Source organism: Oratosquilla oratoria, chromosome 18, assembly GCF_046742065.1.
Source record: "Oratosquilla oratoria isolate Oo_2021 chromosome 18, ASM4674206v1, whole genome shotgun sequence".
NCBI classification, from domain to species: domain Eukaryota; kingdom Metazoa; phylum Arthropoda; class Malacostraca; order Stomatopoda; family Squillidae; genus Oratosquilla; species Oratosquilla oratoria.
The window spans coordinates 42,641,229-42,648,728 of NC_134794.1; positions in this window are offsets into that span (position 1 = coordinate 42,641,229).

Genomic DNA, 7,500 nt, shown 5'->3' on the forward strand with positions numbered 1-7,500 from the left:
CACCCACACACCTACCCACCCACACACGGAAATACTCGATAGAGAGGACTTGTTAACTTGGGACATGAGAAACACAAGAGGACATGGAAAGAAACTCAAAAAAGATAGTTATAGAAGAGATCTAAAGAAGAAGCTTTCCACACAGAGTGGTGGACACTTGGAACAAACTGGACGAAACAATAGTGTGCGCAAAAACCATACACGGATTTAAAAGAAACTAGACACTACGAGATACAAAGGCGGGACTCCACGAGTAAAGCTCCCTTTCCCGTAAGATACAACTAGGTAAATACAACTAGGTAAATACACACACACGCACACACACACACACACACACACACACACACACACACACACACACACACACACACACACACACACACACACACACACACACACACACACACACACACACACACACACACACACACACACACACACACACACACGCAAACACACCCTCCCACCAATTGCTGCGACGGCGGTGGCAGCCCGCGCGACATCCTGACACTCGAAATCTCTTATTTTCTAAAATCCTAATTTATTTGTTCACAGTGAACACTCGCACACTTCTGTATTCATTTACTGGACATATTAAAGAAAGATATGGGCAGAAAAGTAGGATAGTGAAAATTTAACTTGACCAATTTTCTTTTCTGAGTGAAAATGGATTTCCAACTGAGTAACAATACTAAGTGACTCCTGACCTAGGCACGTCGCTAAAGCTCCTAAAACATTGACTGAGTAAAACTACCCCCTCCTTCGTTGTCTGATTGGAGTCTAGACAAGACTCTTTCAAGATCCCTTTTCTTCCTCATGGTGTGTGCGTTCCCTCCCGTTCCCTTCTGGTGAGCACAAACTCTTTCTCTCATTTCGAGTGTAATTAAATAGGATTAAAAGAGCTTTAAGCATTCTTGATGAAGCCCTTCAGCTCAGGGGTATAATTATGTTCATTATTCTGTTCGTCCTAACTACATCAACATTAAAAACAGCAACGACGGTAACAACAGCTACAACAACAACGACAACAACAACAACAACAATAACAGCAACAACAACGGTAACAGCAAGAACAACAACAACAACAATAGCAACGACAATAACAACAACAATGGCACAACAACAATAACATCAACAACAATGGCAACAACAACATCAACAACAGCAACAACAAAACAACAGCAACATCAACAACAGCAACAACAAACACAACAACAACAGCAACAACAACAACAACGGCAACGACAGCAGCAGCAGCAGCAACAACAACAACAACAACAACAACGACAACAACAGCACCAACAACAGCAACAACAGGAACAACAACAACAACAACAGCAGCAGCAGCAACAACAACAACAAGAGCGACAACAACAGTAACAACAGAAGAGAGGAGAGAAGGAGGAGGAGGAGGAGGAGGATGAAGAAGAGGAGGGGTATCTCTTCAGCCGAGGGAAAGGTTCCAAACTGAAGGAGTTGAAACTATCCTGACGCATTCCTTCAACCTGTTCGTATGTCCCGTGTTAGCTGCTTAAGATTTATGTGGTTAATATTTTAGTGAATATAGTGATATCCCTACTGATCTGAGTCACGCATCACATCATTCTTTTATGAGTAAAAATCATAAAAAACCCGCTGTCGCGTTTACATCCTTTTCCTCTTATTTACATAAGTATCTATCTATTAATTTATTTACAAGTTTATCTATAATCTATTTATTTATCTGTATATTAATTCATTAATTTATTTACCTATTTCTGCATTAATTAATTAATTGATATATTCATTTATTTACATATTGAATCTTTTATTCCACTATTTTTTCGTCATCCTCTGAGAATCTATGTATTAATTTATTTACAAGTTTATCTATAATCTATTTATTTATCTGTATATTAATTCATTAATTTATTTACCTATTTCTGCATTAATTAATTAATTGATATATTCATTTATTTACATATTGAATCTTTTATTCCACTATTTTTTCGTCATCATCTGAGAGGAGGCTCCGCACATGTCTTCATTACCTGATTGCGTCCAGAGATTACATGCTTCATGAAAACTCGGGACTTCAGCATGGAAGGCAGTCGCTTATTACACTCTCATTAATTCCAAACTTTACAAAAGAACCATGTGGCGGTGGTGATGGTGGGGAGAGGAGGTTGCTTCGGTGCGGTCCGAAGGGATCTACAGTACGGGTTCTACTCGGGTGTTTAGAACTGTCTTTGGAGGTCTCATAGGACTGGTTGAGTCTAAGGGGTCTGGGTGTGTGTATGTACTACCTCAGCATTTCAGGTGAGAGAGAAGGTCAAATTGTACTTCAGTTCAGTAATAGGAAGTCTACCTTTGTTCTGTGCTGTGTTGCCTGCGTTGCCTGTGTCTCAGTTTGTACAGGCTTATAGGCGAGGCAGAGCGGACAGCACATACTTCCTGTGGGCTACCATTGTCACAATTGGATTTGTCAAACCCTGACCTCTGGTATTATCGCAACCATGTATTGTGCTGTGCTATGCGTGGACACAATATGTTAAAAGACTAAGAATGGACGGGGAAGTGATGTTTATTCGTTAGATATAATAATCAAAGTTATGAGATAATTCAGAGGGATTTGAAAAAAGACAATTTGGAAAAAACTGGACAGTTCGAAGCAAAGATTGCCGATCAATCTAGATACATCTACAGTCGTATACTTCCCTTGATTTCAAATTTATTTCATTGAACCCGGCATCAATGTTTTCCACTTTCTTCTCTACGAAATAATTTTCTTTAGTCCAAGTTAATTGGACACTTCAGTTCACAAGTTCAGCCTATGTTGATACTTTCTCATAAATCTTACCATTGGCTCAGGATTGCCTACATTGATGGAAACGTGGGTAAAATACAGTCCATAACAAGAACAAATCTTTCCATCTACTCACAGCGTAGATATTTCTTTGCCTGCGAGCGCGGGGGCGCGTGTGCTTATGAGCATGCACGATGGGATTTATACTAGTCCATGATTACGGGCTTGTTCATGAACCAGTGTATATGTGATATTGGACCCTTACCTCTAGAACGCGCATGCGCAGAGTCTGTGTACCCACCCTTCGACACGTTCGGTAGTTCCGCCAGATACACTAAATGGCATCCTTTTCCCTAGAGGATGTCGCTCGCATTTTTTTCTCGTGACAAACCACAGAGCACAGGACGTGCACCCATGCTGCATTCAAGCTGCTATCATGCTGCCTCACCCGTGAGTCACGCTTTCGCAGAAGCTGTGCAGTTAACTCGGGGAACGAGGCCCCATTTTGGACCTGATGACGAGCGTTAGCGAGGTAGATGGCAGGTCTTATGGACTCGCATTCTCTTTGCAAACGTTGTGGATATAGATTATCGTCTAAGTAAATAATCATATTCTTGCTCTCGTTCATTTTCCGAGGAAGCCATAATCTTATGTGGGACCATGAACATAATCCCTCTAAAACATCAACATCAATCAATATACATTGTGTGTATGTATATACATATCTACAAACACACACACACACACACACACACACACACACACACACACACACACACACACACACACACACACACACACACACACACACACACACACACACACACACACACACACACACACACACACACAAGTTAGATGAGAAAGTGGTGTGTGCAAAAACAATACATGGATTTAAAAATAGTTTAGATAAAACGAGATATGAAGACGGGACACCACGAGCATAGCTCCCCTTCCCGTAAAATACAACTAGGTAAATACAACTAGGTAAATACACACCAAAGACTCTTTCCCCCCTACACTCCACTCCCATTCACTCCATTCCTCCCTCATATTTTGGCTCCTCCTGGATGACGGGTCACCCACTCCCTTCCATGCATCACAGCACTATCCATACACGACCATTCTCCATTCACTCTTATCTTCTATCTTCTCCCGTCCTTCATCAACAGACATTCCCCTCTTTCCAAGTGCCCCTTTTACACCATCCATCCATCTCATCCTTGGTTGCCGTCTCATGTTCACACCTTCTACCTCTGCCTTCCACACCTCTTTTACTAATCTTTCTTCACTCATTCTTTTCATGTGTCCAAACCATCCCAATACTCTTTCATCAACCCTATCTCCCAACTCCCTTTCTACCACCGTCTCCTCCTCACCTCCTCGTTTCTCACTCTATCCAGCCTAGTAACCCCGATCATACTTTTCAGGCACCTCATCTCAAATACATTCAAACTCCTCCTCTCTTCCTCTCTTATATTCCATGTTTCTGCCCCATACAGTGCTGTTGGCACAACTATTCCTTCATACAATCTCCCCTTAGTATCCATTCCCAAATAATATATTTCTCATTACACTTTTTAATCCCCCAAGGCATTTACTTGCTTCTCTCAATCTACATTCTACCTCCACATCCACTACCCCTTTTCCCGCCAGATTCGCACCCAAGTATCTAAAATTATCCACTTCCTCCAGTCTCTCTCCCCTAATACTCACTTCCAACCTGCTGTCATTCTCTCCCCTTGTACATCTCATCACCTTAATTTTACCCACATTTATCTTCAACTTCCTTCTTTCACACACCTTCCCAAATTCTGTCACTAACTTACTCAATCCATCCTCTGATCCTGGTACAAGCACAGTGTCGTCAGCAAACAACAACTGGCTTATCTCCCATTTTTCTCCATTTCCTTTAACCATCTCCAACCCCTGACCCACTACCTTTGCATTTACATCTCGCACCACCCCATCCATGTATAAATTGAATAGCCAAGGCGACAAAACACATCCCTGGCGAAGTCCCACCTTTACCTCAAACCACTTTCTCCATTTCTGATTCTATCACAGACTCTACTACTCTCGTAAAAACTCTTGACTGCTCTTAACAGCTTTCCTCCAATCCCATATATCTGCAGTACCTCCTACAGTACCTCTCTATCTACCCTGCCATAAGCCTTTTCCAAATCTATAGCGGCCAAAAAATATCCTTACATTTTAAAAAAACTTTCTCACATATCTATCTTACCACAAAAACCTGATCCACACAAATCCTACCTGTCCTAAACCCACACTGTTCCTTACCAATTACTCCCTCTGTTCCTCTTCTAATCCTCTCAATCAAAATCCTCCCATAAGCCTTCCCATCTACACTTAACAAACTGATACTTCTGAAACTACTACACTCACACTTGTCCCCTTTTCCCTTGTAAAGGAGAACTATACAGACACTCCTCCAGTCCTCCAGCACTCTACCGTCTCTTAAACAAACATTAAATAACCTCACCATCCAGTCCACCATCATTGTACCTCCTTTATTTTTTAGACATTCTACATGACACCCTTCCAACCCAGGTGCCTTACCTGCGCTCATCATTTTAACAACTGCCTTCCCCTCATCTTTCCTTATTTCTCCTCCATTTTCCTCATTCATCACTGTCATCTTCTTAGCGTTACCCACTGCAACTATCTTTTCCTCCCTATCCTCCTTCACATTTAGCAGCTCCCTAAAATACTCTGCCCATCTTCCTATTATTGCCGTCTCTTCCATTATCATCTCTCCATCTGCACATTTTACCTTTTCTTCTCTACTTGATTCACCTCCTCTTCTTCTCTTAATGTCTTTCCAAAACATCTTTTTATTAAAGAAGTAGATAGATGAATAGATAAATAGATAAAAAAGAAAATAAGAATTAACCTTCAGAGCAGAGGATGGTTCACTGTGGAGGGACATGGATGGAGGGAGAGGGGTGAGGGGTGGGGGTGGTGGTTGTTTCTGCGCCGCGCCGCTCCGTGCTGTGACCTTTCCGGCGGCTCCGAATTGGATCGCTGGGTCGCGGCGACTGAACCCCGTCGCCGCTGCGAACCATGGAGGATCCCGGGTGGCAGTTGGAACGGCCCTGGGTCAAGGATGATTTGTGGCAGCAAAAACAATGACGTCTATCACGGAGAATGATGATGGTGGTGGTATTGCTGCTCATTATGGCGATAGCGAAAATGATGACAGTGATGATGATAATGATAGTGCTGCTCCTGCTGATGAAGGTGATGACGGTAATGAGGACGATAATGATGATGATGATACAGATGACAAGGCTGACAATGATGACGATAATGATTATATCGATGAATAATGTCATTACGTTTGCGACGACAACGATGGTGAGATGACGGTGAAGTGGTGATGGTGACAGAAACAGTGGTGGTGAATGTGTTAGTGTTAGGAAAAGATTCCTTGAGGAGAACCTACTAGTGACGGTGTTACCGATCTTGTAAACAGTAATGCATAAAGTAATAAGTTATGCTGGGATCGCTCGCAATCCGGCGAAACCAGGCGATTTCACCCGGCTGTGAGTCGACAACCCAGAAACTCTGGGCACCATTAGACAAGAAGATTGCTCCTCGGTGCAATTCAACAGAAGCTATGCAGCATTTAGCCGGCTAATATAACCAACCAACTGGCGGGGGTAATTAAAAATGACCAGCAGCAGTTGGGGTTTCTTATTCAATCCGATGGATGTAGTGCCATACGGGGGGGTTGCCAACTGTGGTGTAAAAAAAAAAAACAAAAAAAAAAAAAAAAAAAAAAAAAAAAAAAAAAAAAAAAAAAAAAAAAAAAAAAAAAAAAAAAAAAAAAAAAAACCGGGGAAAAAAAAACTGAGTGTAAACCTTCGCCAACATTGGAAAAAAAATGAATAAATAAATATATGAATACATAAATAAATAAATAAATAAATTAATAAATACATAAATAGATAAATAAATAAATAGATAGATAAATGAAATAATCGGAGTGGGCACACCTCCACCTAGGTTGTCGGTCCTTTCGGTGTCAAGCCATATTATATGGCCACTAACGAGTCACGAGAAATGTACCAGGGACTACCACGGACCTCTCGAGAGCAGGCAGCACAACAAATCAAAAGCCAGCCGACACACTGACAAGCCGGCGGCGTGTGGTACAGCACACCACACCACACCACACCTGGTGTCTATCACCTTTCTTACCGGCGGTGGCGCTGAGAACCAGACATCATCAACCGGCTCGATATTCTTCAAGGGGCATCAGCCGCTGCCGGCCATCCATCAAAACACTATCCGACACTGTCAGCCCAACGCCAGCCGGCTCGATAGCCGGTCGGGGGACCTGTATGGGACCACCCAACTGCCGGCGTCTCCTGTCATGTATCCTAAACTCCCCCCCCCCCACCCCTCACTCACCCACCGGCGCCGGCGCTCTCTATTCTTCAAATCACGCCGGCAGCTATAAATCATGGCCCGTTAAGCGACGCCACCCAGGGCCGGCCTGGTGCGCCTCAAGGTCATTTGAGGGCAAACAAGGTCAAGGTGTCGCCACGGGAGGGGCTCGGCAGGGTGGCAGAGCGCTCCATAAGTGTTGTTCTAATGACAGAGGACTTTATTCAGCTGAGGGGGAGGGTAATCTGAGACTGGAGGCGTATATGTATATTTCTACCTCTCTCTCCCTTCCTCCTCTCTCT